Source organism: Barbus barbus (assembly GCF_936440315.1).
Source record: "Barbus barbus genome assembly, chromosome: 13".
In the NCBI taxonomy this organism is placed as follows: Eukaryota; Metazoa; Chordata; class Actinopteri; order Cypriniformes; family Cyprinidae; genus Barbus; species Barbus barbus.
The window spans coordinates 4,175,583-4,198,751 of record NC_136741.1 but is presented as its reverse complement, the minus strand read 5'-3'; positions in this window follow the sequence as shown (position 1 = coordinate 4,198,751).

Here is a 23,169-nt window from a genome sequence, read left to right as displayed (position 1 = left end):
ACAGCAGTGTTATTTTAATATTAATTTTATTCTAGTGTAATTTAATTTTAGATTTTCAGTTTTTTATTTAAGTTTTAGTTGTTGTTTTTTTGTTTTGCTCTCTCTGCTTTTTTATATATTATATATATATGTGTGTGTAGTGTTTTCAGTGCTTTTTTTTTGGTCTAATAGCTTTATTCTATTTTCTTTCAACCTTTTTATTTTCAGCTTTTTAAGAGATTAATAGTATGGTCTGTCTCTGCATACAAACCAACATGCTTTTAAATGAGTCTAAAACTACACAGGCTGATAGAAACAATTGGGAATTCACTGTTTCTTGCACTATTCATGTATACGCCAATGGAAATGTGTGTTGGTGATATAGTTGGTGATGTGACTGACTATATGCATATGTATTATGTCACCATTTTCACAAATTTACTTTTTCATATTTTACACATAAACAATACCAGTATTGTTTTAAAAAAAAAACATCACTGTCCATTTTATTTCCCCTAATACACTGTATTAACACTGTTGTTATGGAATTGAAATGCCAAAACTTTATTTTTATTTATTTACTTTAAATTTATTTTATTTATTTTTTTTGGTTTAAAATGGTGTTAAAATATTAAAATTAAGTGTTATTTTATGTGTTTTTGAGTAACAATACGTGTTTGTTTTTTTATGTTATGTTATACTGAATAAAGTCATGTTTGGAATGATATAAAGTTGAATAGATCATGACAGAATTGTCATGTTTCCATGAAAGGAACATGCCAGTTTTTTTGAAAATAGGCTCATTTTAATTTTCAAAATGATGTTACGCAGCGCCTGAAAATAGTCCCCAGCTATTTCATAACTAGTTACCTAGCTGGAGACTATTTTCAGGCGCTGCGTCATATCACTGCGCCTGCTGCACTCATGGTACGGCAGCAAAGTTCCTTGATTATTACACCCAGAATGAGAGTATAGTTCCTAGCCATATCGGCCTAGAAAATCACAACTTTTCATTTTCCGTCAGTCTTCATACACGATGTAACTACAGAAGAGTCAAGTTTTAAATAGGAAAAATATCTAAACTCTTTGGTCATTTTTGAGCGAGATGCTAATGGTCTAATCCGATTCAATGATCTATGCTAAGATATGCTAAAAGTGCTACTGCCAGACCCGGAGATTGGCTGAATGGATTCGAAAACGGTAAAACTCAACTGTTTAACTCTTGAGGAGTTGAAAAATGAGCCTATTTTCAAAAAACTGGACTGTTCCTTTAAGTTACACCAATAAAATATTTTCTGAAAGAAGGTGAAGAGGACTAGGAAATATTAATAGAAAATGCACTGCCCAGACACTTTTCCTGGTTAGAATAGTCTGATTTTCAACCTTCATACCTTTCTTGATGTAAGTTCATGGCCTCCTAGATATTTAATGATACTTTTAAAGGTGCTAAACACGAGTCCTGTTTCTCACCACTGTGAAAATGACAAGGTAGCATACACCACGTCTCTTGCCATCTTTGTTCCCCTCCTGTTCATTCTGCTGTTCCCTGACTACACCTCAATTTATCTCTATTGTAACTGGATTAGTATTGAATCTTATTTCACGCCATATGAACTCCTCCATACTCGAGACTTGATCATGGCACGTTTTACCTTGTAGATGAAAAATACCCTGGAAGTGATTGTGGGTTCCAGCTGGTGGCATGTTGGACCCACCAACAGTGAATTCTGTCATGACCAACCTGACAACTCAGACTTTGCCTAGAGGCAGGACTGGATGTCTGCACCACTGACTTCTAGACTGTTGAAAACACAGTTCTTCACATGGATTATATTCTAGTCAGAGAGGAGCCCATCCTAATAAAAGCACATGCCTATGTCACACTTTTACGGCTGTGTTTTCTCTAATCTATTTTATTAGTATGCCCTCAGAGACAACAGCTGAGGTTCAATGTCGCACAGTAGCATACATCCATCTCGCTCTACCTTCTTGCTCTCTTCTCGCTCTCTCTCTTTCTCTGCAAATCCCCAGTGCCCTTTCTTTGACAATCCGATGGCTCTCATACTCACTCTTGAAGGATGATATCCCTAATGTTCATGACAAATTAATCCACTGGGGGAAAACCCGTGACAGTGAGCCAGCAGTTGGTCATTGCTTTTACTAAATCTGTCATTTCCGATTTGCAGATCTGTTTTGTAGGGGGTTGCATATATAAGCAGCAAATTTGTATAACCTCGATTAAGTTAGGGGGTGGGAGAATACTGTAGATGCTAACTCCAATGTTGTGATTAAATTGCATATGCTCCCAAAGCATCTAATTGAGTTTGAAATGTTGCAATGTTGTTACATTTAAAAAAATGCTGTGAAAGATATTGAACAGAACATATGGTAATTTAAAACTTCTGCTAATCAATCAAGGTCATTAAAGGACTTTACTTACTTGAGTGTCTACTTTGCTATTGCAAGTATTGCAAGAAATGAAGAATGCTTAATTTTATTTTATTTTTAAGACCTTTAAAAACAGATCTCCTCAATCCAAACTTGTTCCAAACTTGTTTTTTTTTTCCTCCCAAAAAAGGGAGAATTTTAAACCAGCTGTTAACAACAGTTTATAGTTACTGAATGTTTTATGTGATGAACAGACTGTATTTTTTCCTGTTCTTTTCTACAGATGTGGTCCTGTGAACTGTCATATGAAAAAACAAAAAAAGCATTTGCCTGATCAAACTGCTTGGTATTACAATACTTTAACTGGTGAACATAAAAGGCATTGTGAAAATCTGACAGGAAGCCTGCTTTACTCTGTATTGGTGATTTATAAATATCTCAAGAGTTCTGCTTGCATATCAGATTGAATCAATTCATTTGATGATTGTCATGAAACCTGTTCTTTTCTCCATGTGTGCTTGATATACAATTATCCCATAAGGTGCAGAATGTCCTAATTTATAGAAATGGCACAATTCATGGCCGCAACAAGCACTGAGACACATCTGAAGCATCTATTTTAATAAAATGATCATATGTTTGCCTTGAAGATTTTTGAACAGATTATTTACACAGCAACACACAAACATGTGCACATACACACACATAGACAGCTTTTCACTTTGGCTGCATAACAAACCAATTAACTCGTTGACAACAGCAGCTGTTTGAAGCAAATGGACAAATGTTTGCATTCCATCTATAATTTTCTGCTTGATGGTGACTTTTTTTATTAAATAATCTACATACTTTAAAAGTAAACTTTTGGTGTAATAAAAAGTGTAAAGTTTATTTAAATGTATTCTGGTACAAGGCAAATTTGATATAACAAAATACATATTAATTAATAAAAAATCATCTGTGAGCCCTACATCTATTGAGTTTTAAAACATTTTAACATGAGCTTATTCTGTGCAAAATGCCATATTTAACGTTAATAACGAAGATTGCTGAACATAAGTCACATTGTTTTTGTGTTGTAAGCAACATGCCAAGACCCGACTCTAATAAAGTGACTGTGAATTTATTCTCTTGTGTTCTTCACATAAGGAGCGCTATTTTTGTTCAAAATTTGTAATGGTTTTTATTAATTTTTTTGATAGCTTATAGTGTTCTAAATCAGTCACTTGTTATGAGGTTAGAGTTAAGAAAATATTTTCCTTTTGTGTTGTTAGCAACATGCAGGACACAACATAAATTGATTATAAGTTGATTCTCTTGTGCGATTATGTTATTATGATTCTCTTGTGCTACAACTTCCTAATATGTCATCATTATTTAGCTATTCATTTCCGTGGTTCTACGTAATTAGAATGATCAAAGATGTGATCTGAGAGAAGCGTCAGTGTGTCACAGATGCCTGAGAGATATTTCACATATAAAATATCTAGATCTGTCTGAAATTCAAGTCTTGTAGTGTGAAAAGTGTTTTGACTGGAACTGGAACTCAGCGATTGCAGACATTTGTGTAGCTTGTTGCCATTAGCAATCCACTGGGATTTGGAACAGAGATGTAGACTATGACGAATCTCCTAAAATAAAGCCTCGGTTCAGAACTGTTTCAAAACTATCATCTAAGATGTCAGCCAGTAAACTTTTCAACTTCCCAGCACTAGTGCTGCTTCTGGTCTGTTTTTCCTGTGGGAACTGCACAGGACAAACACAATAACAATCAGGGGATACAAATAAATGAGAGAATTCAATAAAAATGCACTTTGGCTGTCAGTTTTCAATGGCAGTACGAGGCCTCACTGAAGACCTGCAGCATTTTGTGATCGGGTTGAGTTTTGATTGACAAATAATGGCCCTGTAGACGTTTGCTGCTCACCGCCAGGGGAGGAAATGGACAAGCATCTCACAGGTGTGGGGCAAGAGGGAATAATTAGGCCCAGACGCCTGAGGTAAGCCCCAGCAGAGTGAGTTTGTTAGCAAGGAAGGAACAGGGGGAGTGAGGAGGGGAAGAGAAAGAGCGCGGAGCGCCGGAGAGAGTATAGTAGAGACATTTACCAGGGAAGCTGTGGGGAAGAGGAAGTACAGGGGGAAGATGGGCTTCCCAGAGGATCCAAAATGGCTGCTCACAGCAGCTAGTTGACTGGACTTATGTGGCAATAGAGGTAACTGCTACGAGCAGGAAAAGGAACGGCTCTGCAAAGGGTGGCTCTCTCCTCAGGCTGTCAGTCCTTGAAAAATAAGACACCATGTAGGCAAACTGACTCTCTGTATTTTTTCCTCATAGAAAAGAATAGGATAAATCAAAACAAATGTAAAATAACATTGCATATTCTTCACTGTTTAAATTATAGGGTAATAATTGTTAAAGCTAAGTTATTCAGTCAAGAGCAGTGAAGGATTTTCTCTTTTTATTTTCACTTTTTTTTCATTTTTAATTTATTTGTTTTTTTATTTAGAGTAAGGACACTGTAAATTAGGTGCAGTTACTTTAAACCCAATTCATGGGTCTAATATATTGATAAACATCTGATTTCTTTCTCAGCTGTTTAGGTTCACTTAACACATAACCAACTGTTTTCGAGGATACTTCCCAAGACAGGTATTTTGACATGCTTTTATATGTATTTGTCCATTCAAGTGCAAGAAGATGCTCACGTGTTGCCTGAGACATGGCTCTGCACACAGAACACACTGAATGTAGTTGTTCAATTCTTCAAAATCACTTGAATGTTTATATTGGCAAGGTGTATTTATCTGTTAAAGCACAAGAAGATGCACTTAAAAAAAAGTCCAAAGTTGTGATTTGGAGCCCCCTACCATCTTAGGCTCATATGCCTGACATACTCTGCACCCCCGGTAATGGTGCCCCTGACAATAAAAACCCTGATAAAGCCCATTATTTTATTTTCACATTATTATTTTAAGGTTTTATACTTTTTTTCTTGCTTTCTAGTTGTTTTATCTTATTTGAATGCTTGTTTTGTCTTTTAAATCTTGAGAGCAATTTGAGATTTGAATTAAAGAAGCAATATTTTGACATAAAAGATAGCTGTCCTGTGTTGTTACAAAGGCGGAGTGACTTGCCTTAAAGGGATTCTGACTGAAGCAAGCTACCCTCACAACAGATCATGCTGTAGACCTATATACAGTCTACTTCCATGCCCAATGAATTTTATGACCCAAGGTCAGCATTACATCGTTAGGTTAGGCCTAACTCAGCTTTTGGACAGCAGCACACATGATCAATATATGTATTAAATAAGCTGTTTTAGCTAAACCTATTCATATTAACTCTTTGAGGTTTGCATAATTGAAGAAGTACACTTACAGTATACTGTTTACATCGAATAATTAATTGGTGACTAAATTATTTTTGACTGCCTTGACGCCACTATCCAGCCTGCCAGTATCCACTTATTTTCTGAAGGAAGGATACAAAGAACACAAAGCTCAAGTCATCTATCCTTCATGTGTGATGTGCTCTGAGGCTCATACTCTATAACCGTGTTTCTTTCTCTGCGCCACAGTGTGGTGTAGTCCAGCCGTGAATCCTGTAGATGAGCGCATTTAGGGAATTAGCGTTAGGTAGAACAGACCCCCCTGAAACAGAGGTCCAGGATCAAAGCCAGAGCGTTAAACGGCTGAAAGCCAGGATCCGCCGGGCTTAGAAGCTCATTAGGACCGTTATTATCCGTGCCTGGGAATTAACTACCTGGGAATTTTCTTTGAGCCACTTCTTACAAATCCCAAGAACGATTTAACTCGTAGTGTATGCTTTCCATGTTTTTAATAAAAATCCTCTAAACTCTCTCTTCATACCTGCACTGATATTAGTATATTTTCAGTTTTGTCTGTTCACTTACGGGCTAAAGGATTTGTCTCCTCATATTATTTACTGTAGCAGAGGAACAATTGCTTGATTCTGAATTACTGCATCAGTGCAATGATTAGTTATACCCAACATACCCTTGTCTTTTTTCCTTTCTTTATGGCCAGCTTGTCCCTTGAATTAATGCGGTTTCTCTATTACAGCCTTCTGTAAATTCAAGCTTTGTGAGTAAACAGCAGTTTGACACTGATGAGCTCATTCGATTCAAGCTCAGGAGTTTGCCATGAAAGCTTCAAGTGCTCCAGACTTTCATGGGAATTTCCTTATTAAAGGTCAGAATAATCATCACCTGTGGTTTTGAAGTATGAGATTTAGTTTTTGTTATTTGTTTTGTTTTGTTTTGTTTTTTTTGGAAGAGTTCGGTCTTTCTGAATATTTTATATTTGTGAGTCGAAGTCGAAGTGATTATATGTATACACAAAGCATATTAAATGCAAGCAAACTGTCTACTGTAGTGTAACGTGAGTGAAAATAAAATGTTGAAATACGGTTTAAATTATGTTTCATTGTAATTCAGTGTAACAGATATATTCATGCAAATAAAATTAAACCATATACTTATTCTGACCTGCACTTGGGTGAAACCACATGATTCTCATTCTAAATATGCCTAAAAATATTTTTGGGTGTACAAACTTTTGTAACTTTTTTTTTTTTTTAGCTCAGGAAAAAATAAATAAGTAAATTCAACAGGATACGTTCCAATGGACAGAGAAAATAAATAAATCAAGCTGTATTCAACTTTCGTTTTGTTAACTTAATGTAGTCATTCAGTCACTAAATAGTATTTTCGACTTGAATCAAACCAGTTAATTTACTTGAAACACATTTTTACATTACCTGATAAAGCTTTTTGCAGTTTAATATATAATGGATGAGATCAGTTTTGCACTGGAGTACTTCTGCTGTTTATTTACAATTAATAGCATATTAATAAAAGATTAGTTTATTATTCTACGATTTGTTTTATCAGTGTAAGCTTCTTATGACAACCTCATTAAAACAAGCTTAAAATGCCATATTATAATTTATGACTTAATACATATATTAATAAACTGAAATGATAATGAATAATCCATGCTGGACTGTGGTATTTGGCAAGAGCTGTATTATATTGATTTGGAATTTGAATTATCAGTTTCAAAATGTAGTAAAAGTTTTAACTTCAGAGTGCAAAGTGCAATAAAAAGCCTTGTTTTTGAATTTCCAATGTGAAAACTCAGATTTACTGCATGACAGTGTAACCTGCTTAGCAAATGTTTGCAGCGACAGGTGTATTTGAACATTTACTAAACAAATAGCATTATGATTAATTTTTTTGTCTTTTTTTCAAACATTACACAACAGAGCACATTATACCAAAAGGAAGAAAAGCAAAACCCACATATTACTTTAAATATAATCCTAATTAATGTACTGTAAAAATAAGGGTGATGACGGAGAACCATAAAGTGATAATTGTCAAAAATATTTAAGCTGCAAAGTCATTATCATTATGAGTATGAGCATTATGCTGCTAAATTTGTGTACAGCAAAAATAAATGCATTTCTTGGTATGATGCAATAATGTCCTATTTAAAATCTCACTTTCACATTAAACTAAACAACCTTAGAAATATGAGGTTTATTAATGCTTTTATCATCCATTTAAATCCCATTTCATACACTCAGATTGGATTTGCACATTTTGGGCTATTACTTTTTAATCATCCTCATTTAGATTGTTCATAATTGCCTTAAATGGCCTCCAGAATAACTTTGATAAATATCTGTTATTTTCAGTTGGAGCAGGGCCTTCTAACCTGGAAAGATTAATTGGGCTAAACAGACAAAAACAGAGGCTGTGCACTTCAATCAGGAGTTGCCCGGGCCATTACAAACTTCAGTGTCATCCGGAATTTCAGAAAGACGCATCTACGCTCCAACCTACTCAGACACAAACATTAATACCAGCGAAACAAACAATGGTAAGTTAATGAAACTTAAACATTATGTGGTTGAATAGTTGTGTTAAACGCTGAGATGAGTTTGTGTAGGATGTCTAGAAATTAGTGAGCGTTGGACATGAAAAATTGTGTGATCATATTCAGGTAAAACTAGCGCAAGCTACAGTGTCCATTTATAGACATACGCCCTATGCATCTAGTAAACCATACTTGTGGTATTTTTTTATTTTTTAATAATGCATTATAATGTAGGACAGTAGTATTTAACAGTGCACTGAATGTTGCCACAGGTTGTATAACGTTATACAGTGATCCAATGCAAAACTTAAACCATTTATTGAAATGATCAAGCCATAAATAGGGAAATATGTGTAATTTTGTTCAGTTCTATGACCTTATAATAGTTTGTATTATACTTAAATGGCATATATTGGTGCTTATTTTTACTGTGAGCCTCATTACTGCTAAAATAAGTGGTACCACCAGTACTTAGTGCTATTTTTCATTTCTTATTATATATTTACAACTTACATGTCAATATTCTTTGCACTTCACTGTTACTGTTTTCCTTCACAAATAACTCATAGTGGGCTTGATATTGACTCGAAAACGTACTTTTCTTTTGAAGCTGTCTGCTCGGCTCTTTTATGGAAAGAGGGTGACTGCTGTTGTGCCAGCTGTCGCCATCAGTGACGATGAGGGCTCTGATGAGGAAGATTACGACGTGGCAGACCCCGACTTCATCCCACTTACCCACGAGTGCCCGAGTGACATGGGCCCCTCTGCCAAGAGGAAGTGTGTGCAAGGCTCTTGCTGTGGATGGCCTGTCATTGAAGAACTTCCGGATCCAGGTGTTTAGGAGTTGCAGCAGCCAGAGGCCAGTTATGTCTCGCCCCCGAAGGAGCTCATCATTTCCATGTGCACCCAGCACCTCTGTTGATGTCCCCATGCCTCTCCGGGGACACCGCAGCCACACCCCAGATGCTTCTTTGCAGTTTGACATGTCCCTATTCCATGCCCCTGTCTAAACCAACCGCCAGACCTGCAAGTACTGCAGCAGGAAGGGGAACATTTTGAGGTCAAATGTGGTCTGCAGGGTCTGTAAGGTCCACCTGTGCCTCAATGCTGAACGAACTGCTTCATCAAGTACCATGAAGCCGTTGCCTAAGTAACTGGACACATGTTATGACACATGAAAAAAAAATGTTCCTAAATAGAAATTCCATGAAACTGATATAGGTTTCATGTATTTCTTTATATTTTATATATGTTTCTTATATTTTAAATATATATGATTTAAAAAAAAAAAAAAAAAAAGACCATAGACTGGCAAGGAGCCATATATGGTAACTTCATTGACCCTGATTTTCAACATCATTTTTTTTTTTTTTTTTAAGTCACAAAAGTTTAAAAGTCTTTTAATAACGTCCAATAACACTCCATGGTTGAAATTTTGAATTTCCAAGTATTTCAATGAGTGCCCTATAAAGGGTTAAACCTACCCATACCACCAAACCTGTCCCTAACCTTACCCGTATCCCACCTCAATAGCAGCAGTTTTACAATACAATATGACCACAATAAGAACATTGTACTTATTTTTTGATGTAAGCACATAGTAGTTAAGGCCACCTAATATAAAATGTGACCGTTTTTAGAAATATAAACACTTGAGCAGTACTTAACTACTTGTTTTAATGACAGATTTATTCAAACGTACATTAAATATTGAACAGAAGTTTAAGTATAAATGTAATGAATATGTAATATAATGCCTATTAGCTAAATGTTCTTCTCTAGAGGTCTCTTCCCTAGAGTAGATTTGTTTCAGTTTTTATTTATTTATTTTTTGTTACCTATATAGCTACGAATGGCTTTTCTGAGCTAAATAACATAACATGACTTGTTTACAGGCTGTTTTATTGATGTCTTTCCATGGACAAAAAACTGATTCAGTGATTACAATATTTGAATTTTTTTCACTGCTCTGCTGCACTCCATTTTTTAGGATGACAAAAAGATTTAAACGTTACATTTTTAGGCTGCTTTGCCTCAGCAGTCTAAGAGTGCTCGTCAATATCAAAATGACTGAGATGGCCAATCAAATCAAAGTAGGTGGGGTTTACCATTCACAGAATCCCAGTGCGAAGCATCAACTTTAACATTGATGCATTAACATTGATTTAACATTAATGCTCTATCGTGTTGGAAATATGCCCTACACCAAACCCAACCCTAAACCTACCTGATAGTATAAACAAATGCAAAACTGGTATAAAACGTATTTGTTGTTGCAACCATGCCATTTTAACTTCCTTTTATGCAGATTTGAACTGTTTTGTCAAACCGTAGTTACACGGGATTTGAACCGGAGCTCCTCGCCTTCTAAGTACGGCTCCATACTCCGTGAGCTACCGAACAAACTTTCCATCTATGAAAACCCATAGATACGAGGCTGGATATGTGCAATGCTAACATTCAAAAGCATCAGTTTTCAAATCTCCCAGCATATTAATATTGTTTTGACGTCGTAACATGATATTCGTAAAGTAATTGTGCGAAAAATACGCTTTATTAATCAAAACTCTGTAAATTTGTGTGAAAAGGAGTAAAAGGTGTCAGAGTTTTGCTACCTCTAATGTTTGCTTCTTTAGGAAACTGAAACTGCAGTAATATGTAGTTATCGGTACGTATTTTGTGTCTCGCTAAAAAGTGCACTCAGGTACATGCCATGAGACTAGGTTGGTCATACCAAAGAGCACCAAAACGGTATTTATTTGGCAGAATTTGAAAGCTGAGACTTTGTTTCATATTAAAAGTAACAAAACACAAAGCTTATTGTGATTTATTGTATGATAGGGACTCTACTACAGATGAACAGCATAGCATAAAACAGCATAGACGAAAAGATTGATTCTTGGGTTTTAAATACTAATATCAGATCATCAAAATGCAAATCTATAAAAAAACAAGAAATCGCTAGTGTCAACCCCACCCTAGAGATTTGGAACGACCTGAGATATATAACGACAGAATATTCTCTTTTTTTTTTTTTTTTTTGTGTGAACTACTGTATGCCTTTAAAGATGCTTTTGTTTCCATGGAGGAACACAAGTAAGTCTCTGCGCACTGCTCTGCTTCCTTTGTATCAAGGATCTCGTTTCCTGTAGCTTTCCATCTCCAGAGCTGTTCCAAAACAGTTGAGCATAATCCCTTTGGCGTTTGTTTTTAATTGTTAATTCCGAGCACAAGACTGTGCTCTATGTGTTCCATGTCTGCCTCGCTCTCCTTATTAACACGTATCCCAAGGTGCCTGCTCATGCGCTGAGATACTATTCAATATAGCAGTCAGGGTCAGGTGATCTCTTCAGGGATTTATTGCGCACAGACCAAAAACACAAAAAGGCACACTGCTGCGTTACAGCAGCTGGCGTAATTCTGCCTTCTCATAAACACAAACTCACACAGACAGGCTATACCCCATTATTTTCCCACAATGCTAAGGGAAGTCAGGTTAAATATAAATCTTAAGAGGTGAGAGAAAAAGTAAAGAACAACCACCATTGACGTCTAACTCTGACAGCAGTACGCTGTCATCTGTATTTATCGTTACTGGAGTGTTAAATTGTGCTAAATATTTGTGAGTCCCTGAGGATTGAACAACTGGCAATTTCAGTCTTGGTTGTTTGTTGTTGTTTTTACTCAGCAAATAGTGGAGAACTGGATGTACAATTTTGCTTTACAAAGCAATCACTCTTAAAAATAGAGTTTCTTAATTGGCATCTACTAAGATTCCATGAAGAACCTTTCTAATGCAGAAAATGTTCTTTATAATTTAAAATATTAAAATGTCCTTCACACTAAGGGGAAAAAAAGGGTTATTTTAAGAACTTTTCACTGAAAGGTTCTTTGGAGAACCCAAAATGGTGGTGTCACAGTGCACACAGCAGGGAGGAACGAGGAACACGCAGACAAGGAGTAGACTCAAAATACAGTCTTTAATAACTCCAAACAAGACAGGGCAAGACAAGGCATGGCTGACACAGACAGGAACACCGGGGAGTAACGAGTAGACCAGACAAAATCAAACTGAATAGACAGGACTATAAATACACAGGTTAATCATAGATAACGAGACAAACACAGCTGGACAAAAATGAACTAATGATCACATTAAACAAGGAAACAAACCGAATAAGGAAACATGAGGTGGGAACACATGAGACACACGACAGAGGACTGACAGGTGGTTATATGGCATCACTGTGGAAAACCCCATTTTGAAAGCTTTATTTTATTAAAGAGTGTGGGCAGATACAATGATTGTGACATTGAATTTCTTCCAATTAAGTGAAAAAAAAACGAAGCATATGAGAAATTTGTTGTTACAAACATTGAAAACTCAATGGTATTTCTGAAGAAAGAATAAAGTGTCTTATGGTCTTCCTAATTGGCCACCTGCAGGTTCCCATCTTCCTCGTATGCTGAAATAATTAGGTATGTTCACACTTATACTTCTCCACAGATGATCTAAGACTTCATTTATGTTCAGACTCGATCTTTATTACCTTAAAAAACCTGTTAATAAACCTTTAATGCACACCAAGAGGGGTCCTGTCCATTAAATGAGGATTTACTTCCTCAAGCTAAGTTTCTGTGTAATATTAGCACGGCTCTCACATTTAGTACCAATCAATGGTGTTATAGCAAAAAGATTAACCCTCCTTTGGGTAACTACTGGAAATGGCCGGTTGTCAGAGTGTTACATTGTGGTTATTTCATATTCATTCTTTGGTCTGGCTGCCCGGTAAATGTGCATAACGAGATAGCAAAAACTATAGTCCAAAATAAAAATAATGGAGATGTTACATTTTGTTGTTTTTTTTAGTTAACCTTATTGATATAAAATATTTGAATGCATAATCATGACTGTTACAAAAGATTTGTTTTAAAATCAACTCTGTTCTTTTGAAAAAATAAATACATACATACTGTGAGTCCTGTGTCATGTGTTTCCCTCCTCTTGTTTTCTTATATGGTTATTTTCCTGTCCTCATTTAGTGTGATTATTAGTTAATTCTGTTCCAGCTGTGTTTTAGTTATTATCTGTAATTAACCTCTGTATTTAAGTTGCTGTCTATTCAGTTAGTTTTCGTCTGGTCTACTCTTTACTCCCTGTGTTCCTGTGTCTGCCCTGCCTTGTCTATATTAAAGACTGTTATTTTGAGTTTACTCCTCTTCTCGTGTTCCTCCCTGTTGTGTGCACCGTGACAGAGGACCAGACCTTAACAGTAACAGTAAGCGGCACCCATTCACCTTGTTTTTGTTTTCTCGTTTTTTTGTTTGCTTGTTTTGTCCCCCGCGGCATAGAAGTCATCCCGCCCTAGCCTGCTGTGATATTTGGCGTGGGAGTTCAGCGGGATCGCCACGAGTGCTGCAAGTCCGCTGGCCGCTCGTCAGTCAAGTTCGCTGGCCGCTATGAAGTTAAACCCGCCGATTGCGGCTCTTTCCAGCCCGCCGGCCGCGGCTCACTCAAACCTGTCAATCGATCCTCAGTCAAGTCTGTCGGCCGATCATCTGTCTAGCCCGCCGGCTGCTCCAAAGTCAAGTTTGTGGGCTGCCGCTCGCTCTAATCTGTTGGCTGTGGCTCCCTGAAAGCCGCTGGGCCGATCTAAAGTCAAGCCCACCAGCTGCGGCTCATCTCAGTTCCCAGGTCCCGTGGATCCAGTTCCCTAGTCACGGGCCAGAAGTGCTGTTCCCAGCCCCTGACCACGAGTCCAGTGCAGGCTCCAGCCCCTGACCATGAGTCCAGTGCAGGCTCCATCCCCTGACCAAGAGTCCAGTGTAGGCTCCAGCCCCTGACCAGTGTCAATTTCATGTCCCCTGGAGACATGTTTTAAAGTCTTGTGTCCACAGGAACAGTTTTAAATTAATCTTGTCAGTCTTGTCCATGGAGACTCGTCCTGTCGTGGAAATTGAAGCGTTTCCTGAGCATACCCCTGACTCCACGTCCAGCCCAAGGAGGGCTGTGGTGCTCCCGTCATTCCCAGTAAGGGCCTCTGCTTCTGAGCCTATAAGGGCACTGTTCCTGTGGATAGCCCCGGAGGACTCCTGATACCCCGTAAGTTGCCCCAAGTATTTTCTTGGGGGGGGTAGAAGGGTTCTGGCTGTAGTGGCCCGGACAAGGCCACGGCCACGGCCACGAAGACCACCTGCACCACCATGACCTCCTGAGCTCCCTGCACCGCCTTGGCCTCCAGAGCTCCCAGCTCGCCATGGCCCCCCATGTTATGTCAGTCCTGTGTTGTGTGTTTCCCACCTCTTGTGTCCTTATATAGTTATTTTCCTGTCTTCACTTAGTGTGATTATTAATTCTGTTCCCGTTGTGTTTATTTGTAACTAACCTGTATATTTAAGTTCCTGTCTGTTCAGTTAGTTTTCGTCTGTTCTACTCGTTACTCCCGGGGTTCCTGTGTGTCTGCCCTGCCTTGTCTATATTAAAGACTGTTATTTAGAGTTTACTCCTCATTTCTCCCCGTTGTGTGCACCGTGACGCATGCATACATGCATAACAATAAGCAGAAAAATGTTTCCAACAAATAGAAATATATTCAAATAGTTATTTTAAATTAAAATAATTTATAAAATAAATGCAGCGTTGGTGAGCATAAGACTTTTCAAACTAAAATAAAATCAAAAATTTTGAACAAGTGTAAATACACATGTAAAAAATTTAACTACCTTTTGATTATATAGGTAAGAACCATTAAAACATATCAAAACATTTACTAAGGAACTATATACAGTATTCTTTGTGGAACACCTTTGCACCAAGCTGTAAGACTTTTTTTTTTTTTCTAACAATAATCTTTATCTTTGAGAGGGTAGCATAGCCATAAAAGAGAACCATTCTCTGACCTGTATTAAAGGTCAAAGTCATTTCAAAGAAGATTTTTGTATTCATTTCTGTCACAAAGAATCATAAACGTGTTTTTGAGGTCTCTGGGATCTCTAAAGCAGTGTTTACCCACCATAAATCCTGTGCCAGCCATTGTTAAAAAACAATTATGAAGACAAATTAGGCTCTGACAGGACTATGGGTTGGATATAGACTTGGACCAGGATTAATTGGGGAGATTTTAATACACAACAATAAACCCCCCATTAAACAACATGGACAGTAGCCTTTCTCGTACACTCTTTATCATTTCGATGGCAAAGAGAAATAGCCAGCAAAGTCAGTGTGTGTCCATAATGCATCATTTTGCTGTTAAATGAAGCTAATTTATAAGTGTTTGAAGTGAATATAATTAATAGCCAAGCAAATGATTTTTCATGGCAAGAACTGTAGGGGGTAAAAATAATGGCAGCCGTCTTCTCATGACTGATTTTCTGCACTTGTGTGCATTTTTACATATTCAGCATCTGTCATTTTTATACGACCGAAGATAATTACAATTAAAAACACATTTTTAAATGGAAAAATACATAAATGCAAAATAATAATAAAGTGACGTAAGATACAGCCAAGTAAGGTGACCCATACTCGGAATTCGTGCTCTGCATTTAACCCATCCAAAGTGCACACACACAGTAGTGAACACACACACACACCGTGAACACACACCCAGAGCAGTGGGCAGCCATTTATGCTGCGGCACTCAGGGAGAAGTTGGTGGTTCGGTGCCTTGCTCAAGGGCACCTCAGTGATTGTATTGAGGGTGGAGAGAGTGCTGTACATTCACCTACAATCCCTGCCGGCACGAGACTCGAACCCGCAACCTTTGGATTACAAGTCCAACTCTCTAACCATTCACTAAACCATTCATTATTTGTTTCCTTAGCTGTTGAGCCAACATATAGTCTAAAATCATAGTCATTGTTGATAATTACATGGCCACATGATATGATGCCAACTGATGGAAATTAAATGTTAATAAATAGATGTCATATTTATTATGTAGATGTATCATAATGCTTCCCGCATTGCAGATCAGGCTTTCAGTTTAATGATTCTGGTAAACGTTGATCTGTGTAGAAGCTTTTGTTGAGAAGTGCTTGACATGTCAGTGCACTCTAAAAACTGTTGGGTTAAATACAACCCAGTGCTGGGTAAACTGTTCTAAGTTACATATATCTTATATATGCCATATTCATTTTAGTGTAGAAACTGGAAGTAATTTGAAAGCATACAGTGTTTATATATGAAGGATGTTAAACACTTGAGTAAAATAAAAATCGAGCTGTGCTTTAAAAACACACACTTTTAGTTTGAAGCATTAGTTGAAGCGTTTTTTGAAGGGCAAGTTGAACTTGAAGCCCACAGAACAAGAACTGAGTGGAAATTAAACATTGATTTTTCCCCTCCTAAAAGCAGGTTCCATGTTGCCTCGACTGTTAAGCATAGCACGATGATTGGTGTTACAGTTGTAGTGTTATTGTTAGTGGTTTCTTCTTTGAATTATTTCACATGGTGTACTTTCACGGTCCGAAATCAAAGCATTTCATTATAAATTAATTACTCCATGAAAGAAAGAAGGAAAGAAAGGACACTGGTTCATACAAAGGTCGCAATGAAGCATTCTGTACATTAATTTAGCAAATGGGGAAGAATAAATTACCTTTGAGACATATTCACTCAATGGCAACACAAACAAAACCTTTAAAATGTGCCAATATGCCACTTTTTCAGACTCAGATGTTAGATTCCAATTATAAAGGTGTTCCAGTGCAAAATGCTCAAAAGATGACAAATAAAGCACCAAATAGCAACTGTACCATTGCTTTTGCAGGTGTTCAAATGCCAACAAAGATGTCTCCTAGCAACTAAACTACAGTACACAGGATAAACGATGCTATTCAATACTAGCATTTCTTCTGCAGGTGTGTGATTATTAAGAGAATTGCTATGGTTCACACACCTGTCTCTGCTGAAGTGAGCTAAAGCGGCTTTATTGTCATCTCACGTGCAAGGAATGTAGAATCTTCTTTGATGCTTTTTAACTGCTTAAAACTGAATGTTTATTATTAACTCTGTACATTTCCCCAGCCCATGACATTCATCTGAGATTTCCAACTTGGTGATCTGACTTCAAGTGTCATCCTGTTTGACTTTTTCAAGAAATAATTAAATTCCAGCTTTCTGAGTTGAACCGAATGCAACATTAAAGGAATAGTTAACCCGAAAATGAAAATAATACATTTAACTTTCAGGTCATTCAAGACGCAGAGTTTGTTTCTTCATAAGAACAGGCTTGGAGAAATTTAGCATTACAACACTTGCTCACCAATGGATGTTCTGCAGTGAATGGGTGCCGTCAGAATGAGAGCCCACACAGCTGACAAAACATTGCAATAATCCATAAGTATTCCAAACCACTCCAGTCCATTGATTAACATCTAGTGAAGAGAAAAGATGGAAGTTTGTAAGAAATTCAGTATTCGTCTTGACTTTAAAGGTTAGACAAGTTTTTTTCTAAACAAATGCCTGCAGGAAAATTGTTGTTTGTTTTGTCTTATTTTATTTAAGTTCTTTATTTACCCTTTGATTTTTGTCAAGCTTAAAACTTCTGCCGCACTATATAACCCAGACGTTTTTCGTTTAAAATATTAGGTTACACAAGTTTTATTTTAATCATTCACCTCTAACCCACAGGAAAATGTTGTTTTATTTTATTTTAGTTATTCACGCTTATGACCTTTTATATACTCTTTGATTTTGTCAATCTTAAAACTTCTAGTGTGATATGTCGGTTAAAATACACATGTGCGAGAACAAACTGAAATGAAAGCAAATGTTTTGGATTTTCATACGTAATTAGGCATTTGTAATGTTATGCTAAATTTTAAATACGAGCAAAATTGTATATGTTGTTTTTACTTTTTGTTGTTATTTAAGAAATGTTTTCATTTTAATCTAGACTGTAGATAGTATGTGTAAAAGAACAAATATACATTTCACTTAAAACTTCTCAGTAAAATAATTACACCTACAGTTTTAAACACATTGTGTGTCACTAAAGTAAGTCATGATATCTATTGTCTTTAAATTAAACTTTAGTTTTATTCTTCAAATTATTTAAAATAGCCTGATGACACACATGAGTAGATAACTCTTTGGATGTTTAGAATAACAATAACAATCTTTTGTAAATGACATTTTTCTTACACCACTAGTTTTAATCATTAGTATGTGATGAATTACTTATTAATGTAGGCATTAGTACATGATTATTCATGTACCCTTATTGTAAAGCATTACCAATTTGTTTATTACAAAAAAGCAAGTTTTCGCTTCACAAAATGTTAATTGATGAACTTGAGTGGCATGGATTACTTGTGGTTTATTGTGATGTTTGTATCAGCTGTTTGGACTCTCATTCTGACGGCACCCATTCACTGAAGATGATCCATTGGTGAGCTAGTGATGTAATGCTTTCGAATTTCTTCATATCTGTTCTGATGAAGAAACAAACTCATCTTCATCTTGAATAGCCTGAGGGTGAGCAAATTTTAAGCAAATATTAACTTTCTTCATTGGAAGCTTGGTTAGCTAATTGCATTGCACAACATTTTTCAGAACACAAACTGAAAGTATGAAATATGGAACCTATAATGGTCTCCTGGAAGCCACATCCATTTATTTTTTCCTTAACATACTGTAGGATTCTTGACAGATTTTTAACTCATGCAGATTTTATAAGTAGCTTTTATCAACTCCTCAGTAAACTGGCATAAGCCTATGTGTATTACTCAGCACACTGGATGTGGAATGCTTTCTGATGTATTCAGGGCTTTCTACAGCAATGACTGATTGAAGATGTCAAAAAAGCTTCTGTGAAACATACCATTATTGAATGAATATTTAAATAAATGTGGCAGAACTGGATTCAGTAGACCCACTGGGAAAATCTAATAGATCACCATTATCCTAAATCATTTCACAGAAAAGAATAAATACAAATATGAAAAATCCAATTTCTCAAGAGATCAATAAATAGTGCTTTTCCTTTTGGCATCACTTTAGTTCTGGGTTTCTAACAGATACAATACAATTGAACTCATACTGTGCTATTGTTATTCATTTGCACATACAGAAACACAAGACTCAGTAAATCTCTTGCAGTGATGCTACCTTAAAAGTAATACTTCAAAATTGGTAAAATAAAATATCTTTGTTACGGGGCGAACAAGACGTGAGAATCCATTTGCAAGATTTATTCAAAGGCAAGGTCATCAAACAAACATGGGTCAAACATGGGCAAACAGGCATATAAATGGCAAGAAAAAGAGTAGTCCTAGGGCAAGTGTGGGTCTTCGATCGGCGAACAATATCCAACAGGGGAAAGGCAAGAGAGATAATGCAGGTACACAGCAATAATCCAAACGAGGTGCAAACAGAGTCCGGACAGCAAGGCAAAGGGTTAATCCAGGAAACACGGGCAGGTATCAAACACGAGAAAACTAACAAGGCAAACCTATAACAACTGCAAGAGCTCTGTAGAGTACCTATCGCTAGGATATATGCTAAACAATACTCGGCAGAGAGGAAGAGGAAGTCCATGGTATATGTAGGATGTGTGATCAATGCAATCAGCTGTGTGTGATCAGTGCAATCAGCTGTGTGTGTGTCGTCAGTGCAATGGATGATGGGAATTGTAGTCTGAGGTGGCGTGCAACAGTTAGTGTAGTGCAAGAGTCCCTGTTGTGAGTGGTGAGTTAACGGAAGTTTGTAGGCCAGATTCATGACAATCTTGAATATGTTATTACATTATTTTATTTATTACCAGCTTTTCTGTGTTTGTCCTGTTGTTTGCAAGAAATGCAAGATAAATAGTGAGGAATTAATTTGAACTCAGACATTATTATGAACAAATAATCCATTCCACATTGTAATGAAGTATGAGGAATTGTGAAATGTTAAAGGAGGGGTATGTAATTTTTCAAAAACACTTCAGAAAACTGAGTCTGGGCCTAGTACCAAAACAAACTTGTAGCCAATCAGCAGTAAGGGGCGTGTCTACTCATGATGTGGAGGAGAGAGCGTTCAGTGAACAACCGAGCCGAGCGAAAGAAAGATAGAGATGGTGGATAAAAAACAAAAGAGGTAAACGTCTGCAGAACGATAAGGCAAGAAGTTGGACCCGTGTAAATATCGGATCAGCTTTCCATCGCTGGAGAGAACTCAAGGAGCGGCGGGCCTGCGATCGCACGGTGAGGTTGCTTTGGTTCTTCTCGATAGGTTAGTAACACCGTGTCTACACCGGACGCGGCGTGCCGCAACAGCTAAAGTCTTCCTGGACGCGATAAAGCGACCGTTGAAAATAATTTGAAATTTGTGTCAGCACGTCATAAATAGAACGCGGCAGCAGTTTTCTGTTGGGGATTTGTCGTGTCAAGCCGCGCAGCATCCAGTGTAGACGGCATCACCGACTTATGACTTCAATAGTATTTCATCCATTTAATTTTTCCCTTTTGAGGCAGGGGCGTATTTGTTTTGGTGATTTCAGAATCAGAATGAGCTTTATTGCCAGGTATGTTTGCACATACGAGGAATTAATTTTTTTGTGACAGAAGCTCCACAGTGCGACAGAATGACAGGACACAGATAATAAAAAATCTAAATAAAAATACAAACCCGATTCCAAAAAAGTTGGGACACTGTACAAATTACGAATAAAAAAGGAATGCAATAATTAACAAATCTCATAAACTTATATTTTATTCACAATAGAATATAGATAACATATCAAATGTTGAAAGTGAGACATTTTGAAATGTCATGCCAAATATTGGCTCATTTTGGATTTCACGAGAGCTACACATTCCAAAAAAGTTGGGACAGGTAGCAATAAGAGGCCGGAAAAGTTAAATGTACATATAAGGAACAGCTGGAGGACCAATTTGCAACTTATTAGGTCAATTGGCTACATGATTGGGTATAAAAAGAGCCTCTCAGAGTGGAAGTGTCTCTCAGAAGTCAAGATGGCAAGAGGATCACCAATTCCCCCAATGCTGCGGCAAAAAATAGTGGAGCAATATCAGAAAGGAGTTTCTCAGAGAAAAATTGCAAAGAGTTTGAAGTTATCATCATCTACAGTGCATAATATCATCCAAAGATTCAGAGAATCTGGAACAATCTCTGTGCGTAAGGGTCAAGGCCGGAAAACCATACTGGATGCCCGTGATCTTCGGGCCCTTAGACGGCACTGCATCACATACAGGAATGCTACTGTAATGGAAATCACAACATGGGCTCAGGAATACTTCCAGAAAACATTGTCGGTGAACACAATCAACCGTGCCATTCGCCGTTGCCGGCTAAAACTTTATAGGTCAAAAAAGAAGCCATATCTAAACATGATCCAGAAGCGCAGGCGTTTTCTCTGGGCCAAGGCTTATTTAAAATGGACTGTGGCAAAGTGGAAAACTGTTCTGTGGTCAGACGAATCAAAATTTGAAGTTCTTTTTGGAAAATTGGGACGTCATGTCATCCGGACTAAAGAGGACAAGGACAACCCAAGTTGTTATCAGCACTCAGTTCAGAAGCCTGCATCTCTGATGGTATGGGGTTGCATGAGTGCGTGTGGCATGGGCAGCTTACACATCTGGAAAGGCACCATCAATGCTGAAAGGTATATCCAAGTTCTAGAACAACATATGCTCCCATCCAGACTTGGTCTCTTTCAGGGAAGACCTTGCATTTTCCAACATGACAATGCCAGACCACATACTGCATCAATTACAACATCATGGCTGCGTAGAAGGAGGATCCGGGTACTGAAATGGCCAGCCTTCAGTCCAGATCTTTCACCCATAGAAAACATTTGGCGGAAGATGCAACAAAGAAGACCTAAGACAGTTGAACAACTAGAAGCCTGTATTAGACAAGAATGGGACAACATTCCTATTCCTAAACTTGAGCTACTTGTCTCCTCAGTCCCCAGACGTTTGCAGACTGTTATAAAAAGAAGAGGGGGTGCCACACAGTGGTAAACATGGCCTTGTCCCAACTTTTTTGAGATGTGTTGATGCCATGAAATTTCAAATAAACTTATTTTTCCCATAAATTATAAATTTTCTCAGTTTAAACATTTTATATGTCATCTATGTTGTATTCTGAATAAAATATTGAAATTTGAAATTTCCACATCATTGCATTCTGTTTTTATTCACAATTTGTACAGTGTCCCAACTTTTTTGGAATCGGGTTTGTATAATATTCATAGTTTTTCACCACTGAACGCAACTTTATGATAGGGAAAACTGTAGCACTGGCCATGTTAGTGAAATAACACTAATTTGATTAGTATTTAAGTTTATTTCATTTCATTGGTTTTGTGTAATTAAAGGTTCTACCTCAACATAATACAATTAATAGTTGTTCTAGCATTAATATTTATTTATTTATTTACTTACTCCCTCAGGCTTAAGTCATTCTCAACAGTGCACCTTTTTAACAGCTTTCCATTGGGATCACAAGATTTAAAATATATCACACACTTTATATGCACCACTTCAATGGACTCTTACAAATATAATCAATGTGTTTGGTAACACTTTATTTCGATGGTCCACTTTAGACATTCTACTTACAGGAAGTAACTTTGCAACTAAATGTCAACTAGCAGTCTTTAGAGTATTAGTAGACTTTCTGCTTAATATATTCATCATTTTGATGGGTCCACAGCATACAACATACTGACTATGATAAACGTTGCAAGTATGTGTCAATTCATTCTACTAACCCTAAACCTACCCTACTGAGAGTTAATAGACATGTAGACAAATTAATGAGAATTAGTTGACATGTAGTTGACATATAGTTACAAAGTTGGTAACACTTTATTTTAGGGTCTCTTAACTGGTTGCTTAGTAGCATGCATATTACTAGAATATTAGCCATTTATTAGTAGT